General features: G+C 35.4%; 1 long non-coding RNA gene across 1 annotated transcript in view; it reads right to left on the bottom strand.

The window, feature by feature from the left end:
• LOC127730517 (uncharacterized) overlaps positions 1–18,021 on the bottom strand; it is a 34,159-nt gene extending 16,138 nt beyond the window's left edge. Inside the window, exons 1-2 of the long non-coding RNA XR_007995142.1 lie at positions 17,248–18,021; positions 13,089–13,410 (exon numbers count right to left, since the gene is read on the bottom strand). This is a non-coding gene — a long non-coding RNA (uncharacterized LOC127730517). The remainder of the gene's footprint in view (positions 1–13,088; positions 13,411–17,247) is intronic.
• Between the last annotated feature and the right edge of the window lie 2,520 nt (positions 18,022–20,541).

Raw genomic sequence — 20,541 nt, 5'->3', positions numbered from 1 at the left:
AAGAAACAAAGGAGATCTTGGACCCCGTATTAAACACATAAGACGGGAACATGCATACACTAAATGATTGATTGGTTGATTTGTTTGTTGGTTTATTGATTGATTGGTTGATTGATTGGTTGGTTGGTTGGTTAATAAATTTAACATATGGGATATGGTGGTCTCTTGAAACAAGCAAAAAAAAAAACAAATGAGATCTTTTACCCCATATTAAACACATGAGACGGAAACATGTATGCATGCAATGATTGATTGAATGGTTGGTTGATTATTGATTGACTGATTGATTGATTGATTGATTGATTGATTGATTGATTGATTGATTGATTGGTTGATTGATTGATTGGTTAGTTGGTTGGTTAGTTAGTTAGTTAGTTGGTTGGTTGGTTGGTTAACACAGAGAATGGATCCACTTTGATCATGCAAAAACGGAATTGAAAGCCTAAATACTATATCTAAACACATGGGATTTATCTTTTGAGAGATCACTTAACAAGTAGGAAGGTTAAAGGTCAATGTCAACCTACAAAAGCATTAAAACACACATCAAACCCTTTAAATAAGGTCAAAAACACATAATTTGCCTTTTTTGACATGACCTTGACCTTTGACCTTGTGACCTTGGTCAAGGTCAGTGGTCCACAATGCCATTGCAAAAGACATTATGGGTCTAGGACCTTTGGTTAAAGAGATTTGCCTAATAATGTCTTTTAGTAAACCGTCAATGGGGGTTATGTCCCTTACATAATGGTAAAACTAATACAATCATAATGTAACAAAGTTGCCCCTTGAAGTACCAAGCATTTTTCACTATTTAAATTTTCTCTATCTATAACCGTTTGAGAATTATAGGGAAATCAAAGACATATAAAAATCTATAATATGATCTTGACCTTTGACCTTGACCTATATTTTCAAGTTATGGTCCAATGATCTCAAATCAAAAGACCCTAGGTCTTTACAACTTACGGTTCATGAGATTCATATGCATATTGAAAAGTAAAATATTCAAGGGGAAATAACTCCTATAAGAAGTCACTGGATCGCTTCGGTTAAAATTATTTAAAGTTGCGACATGTGGCAAGAAACATTTAAAAAAAAAACCATTTGCCGCTAACTCTTATAGTTTATGAAGAGTAGCGATACTTGGTACCAAAGATCATTTTGATATGTTACGTACTTTTCTTGACGTTTGACTTTGAAAACGGCGGAGGAAAAAAAACAAACGAAATACAGTTAGGTCTTTCCATTAAGAAAGGAAAGACCTTAATAATAAGAACTGAGCAAAACCAATAAGTCTTCCCAAACTTCGTTTGGGAGACTTAATAAAGAATCCACAGTATCCTTTCGAAGCATTTTCTGATGAAACAAAGCTGAACTAAACAAACTTTTGAGTTCGAAGTCATAAAATATCAGAGACTCATGCATTCTTGATTAAAAAATATATACAAAAACAAAATTGATGTATGTGACATAGTGCAAGAGAGAATTTTCAGCAGAACTCTATCTTTTTAAATAACAACAAGTGAAACTGCGAGCTACTGCTCACTGATGATACCCCCGCCCAAATACTTGACGGTAAACAAGAAGTTGTTGAGAGATGAACCTGACAGGCATCACACAAGTAAAGCTGACTTATACAAACCCTGAAACCAAATTTCAGAAATCCTTGTATTGTAGTTCCTGAGAAAAATGTGACGAAAATTTTCAACTTGAATGTCATGTGTAAAATGATGTAAGTGTTCAGTAAACAGGAAGTTGTTGAGTGATGAATCTGAAAACGCATCACACAGTAAAGCTGACCTATCTAAACCCTGAAACCAAATTTCAGAAATCCTTGTTATGTAGTTTTTAAAAATGTGACGAAAATTTTCAACTTGGATGTCATGTGTAAAATGTTGTAAGTGTTCGGGAAACAGGAAGTTGGTGAGTGATGAATCTGAAAATACATCACACGGTAAAGCTGACTTATATAAACCCTGAAACCAAATTTCAGAATTCCTTGTAATGAAGTTCCTGAGAAAAATGTGACGAAAATTTTTAACTTGGATGTCATGTGTAAAATGTTGTAAGTGTTCAGGAAACAGGAAGTTGGTGAGTGATGAATCTGAAAATACATCACACGGTAAAGCTGACTTATATAAACCCTGAAACTAAATTTCAGAAATCCTTGTAATGTAGATCCTGAGAAAAATGTGACGAAAATTTTCAACTTGGATGTCATATGTAAAATGTTGCAAGTGTTTGGTAAAGAGGAAGTTGTTGAGTGATGAATCTGAAAATGCATCACATAGTATATATAGCTGACTCATATAAACCCTGAAACCAAATTTCAGAAATCCTTATGATGTAGTTCCTGAGAAAAATATTCATGGGACAGACCAACTGACGGACGGACGGACGGACGGACGGATGGATGGACGGACAGACAGAGGTAAAACAGTATACCTCTACTTTTTTAAAGCTGGGGTAAAATAAAACAGTATACCCCCACTTTTTTAAAGAGGGGGTATAAATATCAACATAAAGTAATGTCCTCTTATTGTTTTCTTCACACTTTCTTTTAATACTGAGTATTATAAACCCCAACTATAACAAGAAATCAGTTATAGCAAATGTGGTCCTTAATACACAAGAGGCAGGTAATGAAAAAGAAGATATCACTGTTGCTTACATTCTGTGCAACATTTGTAGACCACATGGATTAAAAGGGATAACAAAATTAAATGGTTACAAATAGTTAAGGGACACTCATTTCTCCAACAGATATATATACATATTGAATTCCCAGGTGTGATCTACAAAAATCAGGTCAGTTGACAGTAATGATTGGGACATGAGATGTCAAGCTATTTCAGATTAGAGACAAAGTAACAAAAGATTTTAAATTTAACATCTATGTGGAATGGCAGCTTATGCCAGTGCAATCCAAGCCCACATTTCATTGCTTTATTTAAAGTTCAAATACTGTGATATCATGCTGCTTAAGATATGCCTAGTGCCTTAATTTCAGTGCTTTTGTATTAAACACTGGATGTATGTATGTGTGTATTTATCTTGTTTTAAAATGTATTGTATTGTTTCATGTAGCCAATTCAAAAGCTCTTTTCAAAAAGCTACTTGTGAATTTGTATATTGACGTATTTTGATTTTTATTGATTTCAGGTTAAACTATCAAATCAAATACAATGAACATATATAACTGGATACAGAACCTCTGCTTACACAAATTTCATTTTTTTCTAGCTGTTCAATGTTAACAAATTTCAGTGTTATAATTGATCTAATTACTTTAAATTCAGCAAATAATTGAAATTATTGAAAAAAATCATTGTCTTACATTATGCGTCTTCATTTCTACTGTCTTTGTTTTAGCAACATCTTCTTTATCACCTAGAGATATAGTAAGCACAAGTGAAAAAGTGGAATACTTTCCTGTTGTATCTTGGAACCAACATAATTTCTAAGAACTGTTTTTTGCACACTTCACTGGTTTCCTGTTTAACTTATTGTGATCAGAAATCATAACTTTAAATTATTTAGCCAGAAAGATAAAACAAGTGAAACAACTGCTCATTGATGATACACCCGCCCAAATATTTCAGTAAACAGGAAGGTGTTGTGTGATGAATCTGAAAACGCATCACACGGTATAGCTGACTTATATAAACCCTGAAACCACATTTCTGAAATCCTTGTATTATTGTTCCTGAGAAAAATGTGAAGAAAATTTTCAACTTGGCTACTCATGTGTAAAATAATGTAAGTGTTCGATAAACAGGGAGTTGTTGAGTGATGAATCTGAATACGCATCACAGGGTATAGCTGACTTATATAAACGCTGAAACCAAATTTCAGAAATCCTTGTATTGTAGTTCCTGAGAAAAGGTAAACAGAAAGTTGTTGAGTGATGAATCTGAAAATGCATCACATAGTATATATAGCTGACTCATATAAACCCTGAAACCAAATTTTAGAAATCCTTATGATGTAGTTCCTGAGAAAGATGCGACGAAAAAATATTCATTGGACAGATGGACGGACTGATGGATGGACTGATGGATAGACGGATGAACGGACATACAGAGGTAAAACAGTATACCCCACTTTTTTAAAGCGGGGGTATGAAAATTAAAATTTCACGAACTCTATTATAAGAATCTATATTTCAATAATGTTCTGAAAACAACAAAACTTGTCAGTTTAAAAGATTTAACTTTAAAAAACTAGAGGCTCTCAAGAGCCTGAGTCGCTCACCTGATTCTACTTTGGTTTTGGAAATCATGTAAAAATAGATTAAAATCATAACAGATACCCTAATAATGAGTGAGTCCAAATTTGGTTTAATATTGGTCCTGTTATTTAATAAAAAAAAACCTGGTGGCCATCTTGAACAGTAAATGGGCAACAAAGTAGCAACACTTAATCAGCACCTCATAAGAAACATTTATGCCATGTTTTGGTTTCATTCCATTCAGTGCACCTCTAGAAGAAGCATTTGTATGTATTTCCCATAGAGTCTTATGTTAAAGGAAGTCCCCCCCATTGGCGGCCATCATGGATGAAGGATCAGCTTCAAAGTCAAAAAACTTAGTCAGCACCTTATAAAGAACATTCATGCCATGTTTGGTTTCAATCCATTAAGTATGTGGTTCTCTAAAAGAAGACATTTGTATGTATTGTCCATAGGGTCCTTTGTTAAACATTGTCCCCATCTGGCAGCCATCATGGATGAAGGATCAGCTTCAAAGTAACAACACTTGGTCAGCACCTCAAAAGGAACATGCATGCCATGTTTGGTTTCATTCCATTCAATGGTTCTCTAAAAGAAAACATTTGTACGTATTTCTCATAGGGTCCCATGTTAATCTAAGTCCTCCGCTGGCGGCCATCTTAGATTATGGATCAGCTTCATAGTAACAACACATGGTCAGCACCTCATAAGGAACATTCATGCCATGTTTGGTTTCATTCCATTCAGTGGTTCTCTAAAAGAAGACATTTGTATGTATTTCCCATAGGCTCCTATGTTAAACTAAGTCCCCCGCTGGCGGCCATCTTGGATTATGGATCGGCTTCAAAGTAACAACACTCGGTCACCACCTCATAAGGAACATTCATGCCATGTTTGGTTTCATTCCATTCAGTGGTTCTCTAAAAGAAGACATTTGTATGTATTTCTCATAGGGTCCCATGTTAAACTAAGTCCCCTGCTGGCGGCCATCTTGGATTATGGATCGGCTTCAAAGTAACAACACTCAGTCAGCATCTCATAAGAAACATTCATGCCATGTTTCTTTCAATCCATTCACTGGTTCTCTAAAAGAAGACATTTGTATGTATTTCCCATAGGGTCCAATGTTAAACTAAGTCCCCTGCTGGCGGCCATCTTGGATGATGGATCAACTTCAAAGTAACAACAATTGGTCAGCACCTCATAAGGAACATTCATGCCATGTTTGGTTTCATTCCATTCAGTGGTTCTCTAAAGAAGACATTTGTATGTATTTCCCATAGGGTCCCATGTTAAACTAAGTCCCCGCTGGCGGCCATCTTGGATGATGGATCAGCTTCAAAGTAACAACACTCGGTCAGCACCTCATAAGGAACATTCATACCATGTTTGGTTTCATTCCATTCAGTGGTTCTCTAACAGAAGACATTTGAATGTATTTCCCATAGGGTCCTATGTTAAACTAATTCCCCCGCTGGCGGCCATCTTGGATTATGGATCGTCTTCAAAGTAACAACACTTGGTCAGCACCTCATAAGAAACATTCATGCCATGTTTCGTTTCATTCCATTCACTGGTTCTCTAAAAGAAGACATTTGTATGTATTTCCCATAGGGTCATATGTTAAACTAATTCCCCCGCTGGCGGCCATCTTGGATTATGGATTGGCTTCAAAGTAACAACACTCGGTCAGCACCTCATAAGGAACATTCATGCCATGTTTGGTTTCATTCCATTCAGTGGTTCTCTAAAAGAAGACATTTGTATGTATTTCTCATAGGGTCCCATGTTAAACTAAGTCCCCTGCTGGCAGCCATCTTGGATTATGGATCGGCTTCAAAGTAACAACACTCAGTCAGCATCTCATAAGAAACATTCATGCCATGTTTCTTTCAATCCATTCACTGGTTCTCTAAAAGAAGACATTTGTATGTATTTCCCATAGGGTCCAATGTTAAACTAAGTCCCCTGCTGGCGGCCATCTTGGATGATGGATCAGCTTCATAGTAACAACACATGGTCAGCACCTCATAAGGAACATTCATGCCATGTTTGGTTTCATTCCATTCAGTGGTTCTCTAAAAGAAGACATTTGTATGTATTTCCCATAGGCTCCTATGTTAAACTAAGTCCCCCGCTGGCGGCCATCTTGGATTATGGATCGGCTTCAAAGTAACAACACTCGGTCACCACCTCATAAGGAACATTCATGCCATGTTTGGTTTCATTCCATTCAGTGGTTCTCTAAAAGAAGACATTTGTATGTATTTCTCATAGGGTCCCATGTTAAACTAAGTCCCCTGCTGGCGGCCATCTTGGATTATGGATCGGCTTCAAAGTAACAACACTCAGTCAGCATCTCATAAGAAACATTCATGCCATGTTTCTTTCAATCCATTCACTGGTTCTCTAAAAGAAGACATTTGTATGTATTTCCCATAGGGTCCAATGTTAAACTAAGTCCCCTGCTGGCGGCCATCTTGGATGATGGATCAACTTCAAAGTAACAACAATTGGTCAGCACCTCATAAGGAACATTCATGCCATGTTTGGTTTCATTCCATTCAGTGGTTCTCTAAAGAAGACATTTGTATGTATTTCCCATAGGGTCCCATGTTAAACTAAGTCCCCGCTGGCGGCCATCTTGGATGATGGATCAGCTTCAAAGTAACAACACTCGGTCAGCACCTCATAAGGAACATTCATACCATGTTTGGTTTCATTCCATTCAGTGGTTCTCTAACAGAAGACATTTGAATGTATTTCCCATAGGGTCCTATGTTAAACTAATTCCCCCGCTGGCGGCCATCTTGGATTATGGATCATCTTCAAAGTAACAACACTTGGTCAGCACCTCATAAGAAACATTCATGCCATGTTTCGTTTCATTCCATTCACTGGTTCTCTAAAAGAAGACATTTGTATGTATTTCCCATAGGGTCATATGTTAAACTAATTCCCCCGCTGGCGGCCATCTTGGATTATGGATTGGCTTCAAAGTAACAACACTCGGTCAGCACCTCATAAGGAACATTCATGCCATGTTTGGTTTCATTCCATTCAGTGGTTCTCTAAAAGAAGACATTTGTATGTATTTCTCATAGGGTCCCATGTTAAACTAAGTCCCCTGCTGGCGGCCATCTTGGATTATGGATCGGCTTCAAAGTAACAACACTCAGTCAGCATCTCATAAGAAACATTCATGCCATGTTTCTTTCAATCCATTCACTGGTTCTCTAAAAGAAGACATTTGTATGTATTTCCCATAGGGTCCAATGTTAAACTAAGTCCCCTGCTGGCGGCCATCTTGGATGATGGATCAACTTCAAAGTAACAACAATTGGTCAGCACCTCATAAGGAACATTCATGCCATGTTTGGTTTCATTCCATTCAGTGGTTCTCTAAAGAAGACATTTGTATGTATTTCCCATAGGGTCCCATGTTAAACTAAGTCCCCTGCTGGCGGCCATCTTGGATGATGGATCAGCTTCAAAGTAACAACACTCTGTCAGCACCTCATAAGGAACATTCATACCATGTTTGGTTTCATTCCATTCAGTGGTTCTCTAAAAGAAGACATTTGAATGTATTTCCCATAGGGTCCTATGTTAAACTAATTCCCCCGTTGGCGGCCATCTTGGATTATGGATCGTCTTCAAAGTAACAACACTCGGTCAGCACCTCATAAGAAACATTCATGCCATGTTTCGTTTCATTCCATTCACTGGTTCTCTAAAAGAAGACATTTGTATGTATTTCCCATAGGGTCCCATGTTAAACTAAGTCCCCCGCTGGCGGCCATCTTGGATGATGGATCAGCTTCAAAGTAACAACACTCTGTCAGCACCTCATAAGGAACATTCATACCATGTTTGGTTTCATTCCATTCAGTGGTTCTCTAAAAGAAGACATTTGAATGTATTTCCCATAGGGTCCTATGTTAAACTAATTCCCCCGTTGGCGGCCATCTTGGATTATGGATCGTCTTCAAAGTAACAACACTCGGTCAGCACCTCATAAGAAACATTCATGCCATGTTTGGTTTCATTCCATTCAGTGGTTCTCTAAAGAAGACATTTGTATGTATTTCCCATAGGGTCCCATGTTAAACTAAGTCCCCCGCTGGCGGCCATCTTGGATGATGGATCAGCTTCAAAGTAACAACACTTTGTCAGCACCTCATAAGGAACATTCATACCATGTTTGGTTTCATTCCATTCAGTGGTTCTCTAAAAGAAGACATTTGAATGTATTTCCCATAGGGTCCTATGTTAAACTAATTCCCCCGTTGGCGGCCATCTTGGATTATGGATCGTCTTCAAAGTAACAACACTCGGTCAGCACCTCATAAGAAACATTCATGCCATGTTTCGTTTCATTCCATTCACTGGTTCTCTAAAAGAAGACATTTGTATTTATTTCCCATAGGGTCATATGTTAAACTAATTCCCCCGCTGGCGGCCATCTTGGATTATGGATCGGCTTCAAAGTAACAACACTCGGTCAGCACCTCATAAGAAACATTCATGCCATGTTTCGTTTCATTCCATTCACTGGTTCTCTAAAAGAAGACATTTGTATGTATTTCCAATAGGGTCCTATGTTAAACTAAGTCCCCCCCTGGCGGCCATCTTGGATGATGGATCCGCTACAAAGTAACAACACTTGGTCAGCACCTCATAAGGAACATTCATGCCATGTTTGGTTTCATTCCATTCAGTGGTTCTCTAGAAGAAGTTCAAAATGTAAAAAGTTAACGACGACGACGGACAACGCCGGACGACGGACGACGGACGCCAAGTGATGAGAAAAGCTCACTTGGCCCTTCGGGCCAGGTGAGCTAAAAAAGGATATTTCATGAGGTAAACAATTTTTGAAACTGGAATATTGATGAAATTTGGGTCAGTGTGGTCACCTTGCCAACATTTTGTAGTTTGTCAAATCATTGGACACTCGTTTCATGTTTTACTTTTAATTGTTGTGGTCAGAAATCATAACTTAAGATGATTGTGTCTGCAGGAAATGATCATTTTAAAGATCTATATTTCAATGATGTTCTCAAAACAATTAACATTTAGGCAAAAAAGACTTACAGTGTATGTTCACTGGTGTTAATATGTCTTTTGATTGAGCTAAGCCATTTCAATTGATACTTTATAGTGTGTCTTTCTATGTTGTGATGTTACACTATTGTTTCAGATAAGGGTTTGGTACCATTAAAACGTTTAAACCCGCTGCAATTGTTTGCACCTGTCCTAAGTCAGGAATCTGATGTTCAGTAGTTGTCGTTTGTTGATGTGGTTCATAAGTGTTTCTTGTTTCTCGTTTTTTATATAGATTAGACCGTTGGTTTTCCTGTTTGAATGGTTTTACACTAGTAATTTTTGGGGCCCTTTATAACTTGCTGTTCGGTGTGAGCCAAAATTTGGGTCAATGTGGTCACCTTGCCAACATTTTGTAGTTTGTCAAATCATTGGACACTCGTTTCATGTTTTACTTTTAATTATTGTGGTCAGAAATCATAACTTAAGATGATTGTGTCTGCAGGAAATGATCATTTTAAAGATCTATATTTCAATGATGTTCTCAAAACAATTAACATTTAGGCAAAAAAGACTTACAGTGTATGTTCACTGGTGTTAATATGTCTTTTGATTGAGCTAAGCCATTTCAATTGATACTTTATAGTGTGTCTTTCTATGTTGTGATGTTACACTATTGTTTCAGATAAGGGTGAAGGTTTGGTACCATTAAAACGTTTAAACCCGCTGCAATTGTTTGCACCTGTCCTAAGTCAGGAATCTGATGTTCAGTAGTTGTCGTTTGTTGATGTGGTTCATAAGTGTTTCTTGTTTCTTCTTTTTTTATATAGATTAGACCGTTGGTTTTCCTGTTTGAATGGTTTTACACTAGTAATTTTTGGGGCCCTTTATAGCTTGCTGTTCGGTGTGAGCCAAGGCTCCGTGTTGAAGACCTCACTTTGACATGTCATGGTTTACTTTTATAAATTTTGACTTGGATGGAGAGTTGTCTCATTGGCACTCATACCACATCTTCTTATATCTATTTACAAACTGAAAAAAAAACAGAAATTTCATGATGTGAATAAATTTTGAAAAAAAGGAATATTAATAAAATTTTTGAAAATGGAATATGTATGAAATTTGTTAATTTAATCAAAGAAATATTAAACATACTTCCTGTTTCTTCAGGTTGGATTAAACCATCTGCCATCATGTAATCAGGACCTTCAGGCGAAAAAAGATTTACCTAAAATAAATTTAATGATGGAAACATTAAACATACTTGCTGTCACTTCAGCGTGAATAAATCCATCTGCCATCACATAACCATGACCTTCAGGTGCACAAGGTTTACCTAAAATGAATACAAATCATTCTCAAAACTAAAATTAATGTGATGAAAAAGGTTGATTTAAAATGAAATCAAAATGAATTTTGTTTGAAATGGCTATTAACTAAACAAAAATTATTGTCTGATCAATGAAACATAAAAACTCAGGTGTCAGACCATTAACAAGACCAATACATGTCTGGACCTGAGTGTCTACATGCAATTGATTGAAGTTATCTGTTACTTATGCATACTGTGAATTAATTTATTTTCATGGGTACCAATTTTCGTGGTTTAAGGAAAACTCGCATTTTCGTTGATATTTTATTTCGTGGTTTTGTCAAAGTCTGCAATCATTCCTATAGAATATTTGTAGTTCGTTGAACATAGAAATTCATGGTTGCCCTGTACCCACGAAATCCACGAAAATTGGTATCCCACGATCTTGAATGAATCAACAGTAACTGATTATACCCTTTCAATGAAGCCAAGAAAACTTTTACAATGTTCCCTCTGATAGATTGCCAAGAAAAATTCTCACCATTGGCGAACTAAATCATTTTTCTTCATGACTACATTTATGTATCTTTTCATCAACAATGAGTTCATGTTCCATATTTACTGATTAAAAAAAAACAAGGCTATATTTTATGAAAAACATGAATGTGTCCATAGTACACGGATGACCCACCCGCACTATCATTTTCTATGTTCAGTGGACCGTGAAATTGGGGTAAAAACTCTAATTTGGCACTAAAATTAGAAAGATCATATCATAGGGAACATATGTACTAAGTTTCAAGTTGATTGGACTTCAACTTCATCAAAAACTACCTTCACCAAAAACTTCAACCTGAAGCGGGACAGACGGATGAACGAACAAACAGACGGATGGATGAACGAATGGATGCACAGACCGAAAAACATAATACCCCTAAGTGGGGTATAACAAATAATATAATTATACTAAATTTGATATATTTGATTTTTTTTAAATTTTTGGTGTTTTAATGCCACTTTTAAGCACCGCTTTTGGGCTATTTCGTGGCGGCCAGTTTTTATTGGTGGAGGAAGCCAGAGTGCCCGGAGAAAACCACCGACCGTGGATAGGAAAACTGACAATCCTAGTCAATTAAGATTGGAGTCGAGTGTTTAGTTTCTTTTGTTACCTATTTTGACATCGGACTCAGACTTCTTTGAGTTTTACTGTGCATATTGGCAAGGGTTTGTTAATTCTACATTGGCTAGAGGTATAGGAGGAGGGTTAAGATCTCACTAAACATGTTTCATACCAGTGTAATTTTGCGCCTGTCCCAAGTCAGGAGCCTCCGGACTTTGTTAGTCTTGTACGGTTTTTAATTTTAATTCATTTTAATGTTTTATAGTTAAGTGTGACATCAATTTTCACGAACTGGTACACATTTTTGTCTAGGGGCCAGTTGAAGCCCACCTCCAAGTGCAGAATTTTATCGCCGTGTTGAAGACCCATTGGTGGCCTTGCACTGTTTTCTGCTCTTTGACCATTTCCCAATTTCCATTCTCAATTCTATTCATAATAACCTACAAACCTGTTGGTCTTTCTTGGCAAAAATTCACACTGAATATCTGCCTTTTTCACAATTTGAAATAATAACTCTAGCTGCAAAACATTAATAAAATGCTCCGCTGGGGCGCAGCTTGATACGACCACAGAGGTCGAACCCTGAACAGTTGGGGCAAGTATGGACACAACATTCAAGCTTGATACAGCACTGAATTTGGATTGTGATTAAATACTTGACACAGCATAGGTTTCTGACACAGAATGAATGTGGTCTAAGAACTTAAAAATTTTTAATTTACCTATTCAAACCATATCATTATTATTTGCTTTTATATATAAATCAGAAATAACCAATTTAAAATGGAAAATTTTAAAGAAAAAAAAAATCCCTCCACTAAATTTTTTGAACCCCCTTATGATTCATCACCCCCAAACTCAATCCCAGCCTTCCCTTTGTGGTATGGTACCTTGCAGTACAATTTCAGAGAGATCCATACACTTGAACACAAGTTATTGTCTGGAAACTAGAAAAATGTTTGTTTTTAGGCCCCTTTTTGGCCCCAAATTCCTAAACGTTTAGAGCAATTACCCCAAAACTCAAACCCAGCTTTCCTTTTGTGATATGGAACGTTGTAGTACAATTTCATAAAGATCCATACACTTACACACAAGTTATTGTCCTGAAACTAGAAAAATGCTTGTTTTTTGCCCCTTTTTGGCCACTAATTCCTAAAATTTTGAGGCAATTACCCCCAAACTCAATCCCAGCCTTCCCTTTGTGGTATATATGGTACCTTGCAGTACAATTTCAGAGAGATCCATACACTTGAACACAAGTTATTGTCTGGAAACTAGAAAAATGCTTGTTGTTAGGCCCCTTTTTGGCCCCAAATTCCAAAACGTTAAGGGCAATTACCCCCAAACTCAAACCCAGCTTTCCTTTTGTGATATGGAACCTTGTAGTACAATTTCATAAAGATCCATACACCTACACACAAGTTATTGTCCTGAAACTAGAAAAATGCTTGTTTTTTTGCCCCTTTTTGGCCCCTAATTCCTAAAATTTTGAGGCAATTACCCCCAAAATCAATCCCAGCATTCCCTTTGTGGTATGGTACCTTGCAGTACAATTTCAGAGAGATCCATACACTTGAACACAAGTTATTGTCTGGAAACTAGAAAAATGCTATTTTTGGCCCCTTTTTGGCCCCTTATTCCTAAACGTTTTGGGCAATTACCCCCAAACTCAATTCCAGCTTTCCCTTTGTGATATGGAACCTTATAGTACAATTTCAGAAAAATCCATATACTTACACACAAGTTATTATCAAGAAACTAGAAAAATGCTTGTTTTTTGCCCCTTTTTTGGCCCCTAATTCCTAAAATTTTGCGACAATTACCCCCAAAATCAATCCCAGCATTCCGTTTGTGATATGGAACCTTGTGGTACAATGTCAGAGAGATCCATACACTAACACACAAGTCATGTCTGGAAGTTACAAAAATGCTTATTTTTGGCCCCTTTTTGGCCCTTAATTCCTTAACTGTTGGTACCATAACCCCCAAAATCAATCCCAACCTTCCTTTTGTGGTATTGAACCTTATGGTAAAATTTCATGGAGATCCATTGACTTAAACTAAAGTTAGATTGCGAAAACCAATGTGTCTTCGGACGACGACAACGCCAACGTCATACCAATATACGACCAAAAATTTTTTAATTTTTGCGGTCGTATAAAAATAAAATGAATGGAGACATATCAAAAACTTGTTAGAAAGGTACTAGAAATTGATATAAATTTTTAATAGGAAAGAAATATACATTCAAACCACAATCTGTAAGTAAGAATTTTATGATAAAAAATGCTTATATCAGTATTCCTGATGTCGAGGACAAGAGACAATTTTCAGTACTCATCCACTTGCCCTTTGGTCTCTGCTACAAAGTTATCTCATTGGCAATCATGCAACAAGTACTCATTTTATTATTGTAAAATATTTGGTAGACAGTTGAAAAATTTGAATGAAATTAAATTTTAGTAAGCACAATGTGTGGGAGAGTACTTATACATCCCAGTTCCTTATATGAAATGACTCTTTACTCAATTGCAGAACAGGATATTTTTTACATTGTTTACTTAAACACAATTTTTGTGAAATTTTATACACTATATTTGGTTGTACAGCATATTTTTGTACCAATTAATATGAAATAAGGTATACCAATTTCCTGATGATAAAATTAACATAAATCTTTATCACAGTAATGAAAGCATATTTTTGTACCAATTAATATGAAATAAGGTACTGTAAATTAAGAAATTATTGCGTGCATTTATTATTGCGATTTTGTCATTTTAGACTAAAATGCGATTTTAATTTTTGCGATATTGTGAAAAATCCTGTTTAATTCATGTACAAAGTTTTAAAATGCGAGTTTAAATTATTGCGATTATAACCCTGTCGCATTTTTCGCAATAATAAAAACATCGCAATAATTTCTGAATTTACAGTATACCAATTTCCTGATGATAAAATTAACATAAATCTTTATCACAGTAATGAAATCTAATTAGGTCATAATCAGTCTATTAGATTAAAAAAAGAAATGTTTACCCTTTCAAATATTTCCTGTTTTTCACTATCTTTCTTTCTCTTTATTCTATGGGTCAGTATGTGCATCATGATATTTGCATTGCTTTTGATCTCATCCAAATCACATTGTAATACTTGCGGCTGAACACTGTCCAATTTGAAATAATAACTCTAGCTGCAACATTAAAAATAAAGTGAATGAAGACTTATCAAAAGTTTGTTAGAAAGGTACTAGAAATGGATATAAATTTCTACTAGGAAAGAAATATACTTTAAACCACAATCCGTAAGTAAGTATCTAACGATAAAAAATGCCTATATAAGTATTCCTGATGTAGAGGACAAGAGACAATTTTCAGTACTCATCCACTTGCCCTTTGGTCTCTGGTACAAAGTTATCTCATTGGCAATCATGCCACAAGTACTCATTTTATTATTGTAAAATATTAGGTAGACAGTTGACAAATTTGAATGAAATAAAATCTTAGTAAGTGCAATGTGTGGGAGATTCCTTAAACATCCCAGTTCCTTATATGAAATGAATCTTAAAATTTTACTCAATTGCAGAACATGATATTTTTTTACATTGTTTACTTAAAATGCAATTTTTCTGAAATTTTATACACTATATTTGGTTGTACAGCAAATTTTGTACCTATTTATATGAAATAAGGTATACCAATTTCCTGATGGAAATTAACATAAATCTTTATCACAGTAATGAAATCTAATAAGGTCATAATCAGTCTATTAGATTAAAAAAATAAATGTTTACCCTTTCAAATATTTCCTGTTTTTCACTATCTTTCTTTCTCTTTATTCTATGGGTCAGTATGTGCATCATGATATTTGCATTGCTTTTGTTCCATCCAAATCATATTGTAATACTTGTGGCTGAACACTGTCCAATTTGAAAAAATAACTCTGGCTGCAACACATTAAAAATAAAGTGAATGGAGACTTATCAAAAGTTTGTTAGAAAGGTACTAGAAATGGATATAAATTTCTACTAGGAAAGAAATATACTTTCAAACCACAATCCGTAAGTAAGTATTTTACGATAAATAAAATGCTCCGCAGGGTGCAGCTTGATACGACCACAGAGGTCGAACCCTGAACAGTTGGGGCAAGTATGGACACAACATTCAAGCTTGATACAGCTTTGCATTTGGATTGTGATTAAATATTTGACACAGCATAGGTTTCTGACACAGAATGAATGTGGTCTAAGAACTTGAAAATTTTAAATTGGACATTCACCTATTATGGTCCAATATCCAAAATCTAAATACATGGTTAGATTCAGCATATCAAAGAACCCCAAGAATTCAATTTTTGATGAAATCAAACAAAGTTTAATTTTGGACCCTTTTGACCTCAATGTGGACAAAGTTGATAACGGGGCCCAAAAATCAAAAATCTAAATACATGGTTAGATTCAGCATATCAAAGAACCCCATATATTCAATTTTTGTTGAAATCAAACAAAGTTTAATTTTAGACCCCCATTTGGACCAACTTGAAAACTGGGCCCATAATCAAAAATCTAAATACATGTTTAGATTCAGCATATCAAAGAACCCTAAGAATTCAATTTTTGTTAAAATCAAACTAAGTTTAATTTTGGACCCTTTGGACCTTAATGTAGACCAATTTGAAAACGGAACCAAAAATTAAGAATCTAAATACACGGTTAGATTCGGCATATCAAAGAACCCCAATAATTCAATTTTTTGACGAAATCAAACAAAGTTTAATTTTAGACCCTTTGGAACTCAATGTGGACCAATTTAAAAACAGGGCCCAAAATCCACAAACTAAATACACAGTTAGATTCAGCATATTAAAGAACCCCAAGAATTCAAGAATAAAACCCCATTGAAATTGGTCAAGAAATAAGCAATTTATACGAAGTATCTTCTTTTGCACAATACTGTGCAATTAAATATTTCTTGCTATTGCGCAATACTGTACAATTGACAATTTCTTGCTATTGCGCAATATTGTGCTATTGGATATTTCTTGCTATTGCGCAATATTGTGCAATTGAAGATTTCTTGCTATTGCGCAATACTGTGCAATTGAACATTTCTTGCTATTGTGCAATACTGTGCAATTGAAAATTTCTTGCTATTGCACAATACTTATTATATAATAATTTACACATCCTGTTTGGTGTGTATCTCCTACCATATCATGATTATTTGCTTTTAAATATAAATCAGAAATAACCAACTTAAAATGGAAAATTTAAAAAGAAAAAAAAAAGGAAAAAAAGAAACAAATGAAAAAAAAATCCCCCCCAAAATTTTTTGAACCCCCTTATGATTCATCCAAGCCTTCCCTTTGTGGTATGGTACCTTGCAGTACAATTTCAGAGGGATCCATACACTTGAACACAAGTTATTGTCTGGAAACTAGACAAATGTGTTTTTTGGCCCCTTTTTGGCCCAAAATTCCTAAACGTTTAGGGCAATTACCCCCAAACTCAAACCCAGCTTTCCCTTTGTGATATGGAACCTTGTAGTACAATTTCAGAAAGATCCATACACTTACACACAAGTTATTGTCCTGCAACTAGAAAAATGCTTGTTTTTTGCCCCTTTTTGGCCCTTAATTCATAAAATATTGAGGCAATTACCCCCATCATCAATCCCAGCCTTCCCTTTGTGGTATGGTACCTTGCAGTACAATTTCAGAGAGATACATACACTTGAACACAAGTTATTGTCTGGAAACTAGAAAAATGCTTATTTTTGGCCCCTTTTTGGCCCCAAATTCCTAAACGTTTCGGCAATTACCCCCAAACACAATTCCAGCTTTCCCTTTGTGATATGGAACCTTGTAGTACAATTTCAGAAAGATCCATACACTTACACACAAGTTATTGTCATGAAACTAGAAAAATGCTTTTTTTTATTGCCCCTTTTTTGGCCCCTAATTCCTAAAATTTTGAGGCAATTACCCCCAAAATCAATCCCAGCATTCCTTTTGTGATAAGGAACCTTGTGGTACAATGTCAGAGAGATCCATACACTAACACACAAGTTATGTCTGGAAGTTACAAAAATGCTTATTTTTGGCCCCTTTTTGGCCCCTAATTCCTTTACTGTTGGTACCATAACCCCCAAAATCAATCCCAACCTTCCTTTAGTGGTATTGAACCTTGTGGTAAAATTTCATAGAGATCCATTCACTTAAACTAAAGTTAGAGTGCGAAAACCAATGTGTCTTCGGACGACGACGTCATACCAATATACGACCACAAAAATTTTTTTGCGGTCGTATAAAAATGCCTATATAAGTATTCCTGATGTAGAGGACAAGAGACAATTTTCAGTACTCATCCACTTGCCTTTCGTCTCTGGTACAAAGTTATCTCATTGGCAATCATGCCACATGTACCCATTTTATTATTGTAAAATATTAGGTAGACAGTTGACAAATTTGAATGAAATCAAATCTTAGTAAGCGCAATGTGTGGGAGATTACTTATACATCCCAGTTCCTTCAATGAAATGGTTCTTTTTACTCAATTGCAGAACAGGATATTTTTTTATATTGTTTACTTAAAACACAATATTTCTTTATTTTTATACACTATATTTGGTTGTAAAGCATATTTTGTACCAATTAATATGAAATAAGGTATACCAATTTCCTGATGGAAATTAACATAAATCTTTATCACAGTAATGAAATTTAAGAAGACCATAATCAGTTTTTTTTTTTGAAAAATAAATGTTTACCCTTTCAAATATTTCCTGTTTTTCACTGTCTTTCCTTCTTCTCTTTATTCTATGGGTCAGTATGTGCCTCAAGATATATATCTTTTAATCTCATCCAAATCACATTGTAATACTTGCTGCTGAACACTGTCCAATTTGAAATAATACTTTTAGCTGCAAAACATTAAAAATAAAGTGAACGGAGACTTACAATGTACCAAAAGTTTGTTAGAAATGTACTAGAAATGGATATAAATTTCTACTAGGAAAGAAATATACTTTCAAACCACAATCTGTAAGTAAGTATTTTACGATAAAAAATGCTTATATCAGTATTCCTGATGTCGAGGACAAGAGACAATTTTCAGTACTCATCCACCTGCCCTTTGGTCTCTGGTACAAAGTTATCTCATTGGCAATCATGCCACAAGTACTCATTTTATTATTGTATAATATTAGGTAGACAGTTGACAAATTTGACTGAAACTAGAGGCTCTCAAGAGCCTGTGTTGCTCACCTGTATTTACTGATGCTTTGGAAATCATGTAAAATAAGGTTAAAATCATAATTAATAGTATTAGATATTAGATATTATAATGATACCTAAGATAACAAAAAACTGCAAAATTTCTGTAAAATTACTTACTCAGGGCAGCAACCCAACAACGGTTTGTCGGATTCGTCTGAAAATTTGAAGGCAGATAAATCTCAATCTGATGAACATTTTTGTCACCTGTGAGATTTGCTCTAAATGCTTTAGTTTCAGAGATATAAACCAAAAACTGCATTTTACCCCTATGTTCTATTTTTAACCAAGTCAGCCATGATGGTTGGCAGGTGGGGTCATCGGACAAATTTTTCAAACTAGATACCCTAATAATGATTATGGCCAAGTATGGTTAAATTTGTCTCAGTAGTTTCAGAGAAGAAGATTTTTGTAAAAGACAACAAAAATTTACGAAAAATTGACTATAAAGGGCAATAACTCCTAAAGGGGTCAACTGACAATTTTGGTCATGATGACTTATTTGTAGATCTTACTTTGCTGGACATTATTGCTGTTTACAGTTTATCTCTATCTATAATAATATTCAAGATAATAACCAATAAAATGCTCCGCTGGGGCGCAGCTTGATACGACCGCAGAGGTCGAACCCTGAACAGTTGGGGCAAGTATGGACACAACATTCAAGCTTGATACAGCACTGAATTTGGATTGTAATTAAATATTTGACACAGCATAGGTTTCTGGCACAGAATGAAAGTGGTCTAAGAACTTAAAATATTTTAATTTACCTATTCAAACCATATCAGTATTATTTGTTTTTATATATAAATCAGAAAAAACCAATTTAAAATGGAAAATTTTAAAGAAAAATAAAAAGGAAAAATAAATCCCCCCACCCCCCAATTTTTTTGAACCCCCTTATGATTCATCACCCCCAAACTTAATCCCAGCCTTCCCTTTGTGGTATGGTACCTTGCAGTACAATTTCAGAGAGATCAATACACTTGAACACAAGTTATTGTCTGGAAACTAGAAAAATGCTTGTTTTTTGGCCCCTTTTTGGCCCCAAATTCCTAAACGTTTAGGGCAATTACCCTCAAACTCAAACCCAGCTTTCCCTTTGTGATATGGAACCTTGCAGTACACTTTCATAAAGATCCATACACTTACATACAAGTTATTGTCCTGAAACTAGAAAAATGCTTGTTTTTTTGCCCTTTTATGGCCCCTAATTACTAAAATTTTGAGGGAATTACCCCCAAAATCAATCCCAGCCTTCCCTTTGTGGTATGGTACCTTGCAGTATAATTTCAGAGAGATCCATACACTTGAACACAAGTTATTGTCTGGAAACTAGAAAAATGCTTATTTTTGGCCCCTTGTTGGTCCCTTTTTCCTAAGCTTTTTGGGCAATTATCCCCAAACTCAATTCCAGCTTTCCCTTTGTGATATGGAACCTTGTAGTACAATTTCATAAAGATCCATACACTTACACACAAGTTATTGTCATGAAAATAGAAGAATGCTTGTTTTTTGCCCCTTTTTGGCCCCTAATTCCTAAAATTTGGAGGCAATTAC

Source organism: Mytilus californianus, unplaced genomic scaffold (genome assembly GCF_021869535.1).
Source record: "Mytilus californianus isolate M0D057914Y unplaced genomic scaffold, xbMytCali1.0.p SCAF_2, whole genome shotgun sequence".
NCBI classification, from domain to species: domain Eukaryota; kingdom Metazoa; phylum Mollusca; class Bivalvia; order Mytilida; family Mytilidae; genus Mytilus; species Mytilus californianus.
Note: the sequence above shows the minus strand (reverse complement) of the source record. Positions and strands in the feature narration are given on the sequence as shown.